We start from the raw sequence: 2,552 nt of genomic DNA on the forward strand, positions 1-2,552 counted from the left end.
TGAGGCTGGAAAATACTAAAATAAGACACTCTAGAAAGTATAAAAACACTGACCAGTGCCATAGCTCAATAGGCTAATCCTCCACCTGCAGCGCTGGCACCCCGGGTTCTAGTCCTGGTCAGGGTGCTGGATTCTGTCCTGGTTGCCCCTCTTCCAGTCCAGCTCTCTGCTTTGGCACAGGAGTGCAGTGGAGGATGGCCCAAGTCCTTAGGCCCTGCACCCACATGGAAGACCAGGAGAAGCACCTGGCTCCTGCCTTTGGATTGGTGTGGTGCGCTGGCCGTAGCGCGCCGGCCATAGCGGCCATTGGAGGGTGAACCAACGGTAAAGGAAGACCGTTTTCTCTCTCTCTCTCACTGTCCACTCTGCCTGTCAAAAAAATAAAATAAAAAAAGAAAGTATAAAAACACATCATGGCTGAACAGAAAGCTCCTGAATAAATAAAGGGTCATAGAAAAAAAAAAGAGAGACATTTTAAAATTCCTTGAAATCAATGTCATAAAATAGCATAGCAAATATTTGTGATACAGCAAAAACAGTATTAAGGGGAAAGATTATAGCCACATCAAGAATTTGGAAATACATCAAGTATATAACCTAAGAACAAATCTCATGGACATGGAAAAATAAGCACAAATCAGACAAAAATAACAAAAATTAGAGAAAAAATTTTAAAAAGTGGAAACCAAAAATGATGCAGAAGATCAGTGAAACAAAGAGTCTGTCCTCTGGAAAAAAAAAAATAAGCAAAATCAATAAAGCGCTGGCCCAACTAATGAAAAAAGGCAGAAGACCCAAATTAATAACAATGGAAATGTAAAAGAGTTCTTTTAACTGATGGTACTGAAACAACAAGAATCATTAAAATCATTACAAATAGCTACATGGCAGCAAGTTGGAACACCTAGAAGAAATGGATAGATTTCTGGGTACATATAATCTACCAAAATTGAGGCATGAAGACACGGAAATTTTGAATAGACAAATGACCAAGACGGAGGCTGCATCAGTAATAAAGACCCTCCCAACAATGAAAAGCCCAGGACTGGATGGCTTCCGTGCTGAATTCTACAAAACTTTTAAAGAGCTAATTTAAATTCATCTTAAACTATATAAAACAGTTTAAAAGGGAAGGAATCCTGCCAAACCTCTATCAGGGCAGCATCATCATAATTCCAAAACTGGAAAAAGATACAATAAAAAGAGAACAATAAACTGATACACCTGATGAACACTGGCACAAAGTTCCTCAACAAGATCCTAGCTAACAAATCCAACAACAAATCAAAAAGATCATCCACCCAGAGCAAGTGGAGTTTATCCCAGAGAAACAAGTATATAAAAATGGTTCATGACACAGAAATCAATAAGCATGATGCATCTCATTATCAAATTGATGAATAAGAACTACAGGGTTATCTCAACAAACACAGAGAAAAGCATTTGATAAAATACATCTTCCTTTCATGATAAAAAACCTTAAGCAAAATGAGTACAGAAGAAACAAAACAGCCTGCAACACATTGAATGGGAAATAATTGGAAGCATTTCCATTAATATCCGGAACCAGAAAAGTATGCCTACATCCACCATTGCCATCCAATATAGTTTTGGATTTGGCTACATTGGAAAACAAAAACAAATAAAAGGGATACCATCGAATTATCCCCGTTTTGTTGTTGGGAAAACAAAAGAATCCACTAAGAGAATTTTGTAACTCAGAGTGTGGTAAAGTTGCAAGTTATAAAATCAATACTCAAAAATCAATAATATTTGTATAAACAAACAATGCCATTGCTGAAAAAGAACTTCTAAGATCAGTCCAACTCACAATAGAGATAAAAATTAAAATAGCTTGGTATAAATTTAACCAAGATGTGAAAGATCTCTACAATGAAAATTACAAAACATTAAGGAAATAAAAGACACAAAAAATGAAAAAAATTTCTATGTGGATTGTAAGAATTCATATCATCAAAATGCCCATAATACCCAAAGCATTTTACAGACTTAATGTAATCCCAATCAACATACCAAGGGCATTCTTCATATATCTAGTTCAAAAATCCTAAAACTGATATGGAAATATAAGAGGCTCCAAATAGCTAAAACAATCTTAAACACCAAACAAAGCCAGAGGCAAAATATCAGACTTCAAGACATATAGGATAGTTGTAATGAGAACAGCCAGAGTGGTAGAAAATATTTATTACCCATACATATGAAGAAAGATTAACATCCATGATAAATAAGCAGCACAGGAAATTCAACAACAACAAAATAAACAACACAGGTAAGAAATGGGTGAGGGACATGAAAAGACATTTTTCAACAGATGAAATACAAATGGCCAACAGACTCATGAAATGCTCAGGATAGTTATGCAAATAAGACACAATTATGTATCATGTCACCCTGATTAGAATGTCTATCTTCCACACAATCAAAAATTCTGCTGAGGATATGGAGATAAGTGGACTCTAATACCCTGTTGGTGGGCATGTAAACCATTATAGAAGACATTATGAAGATTTCTAAGAAATCTACAGATG

The sequence above is a fragment of the Oryctolagus cuniculus genome, chromosome 1 (genome assembly GCF_964237555.1).
Source record: "Oryctolagus cuniculus chromosome 1, mOryCun1.1, whole genome shotgun sequence".
NCBI classification, from domain to species: Eukaryota; Metazoa; Chordata; class Mammalia; order Lagomorpha; family Leporidae; genus Oryctolagus; species Oryctolagus cuniculus.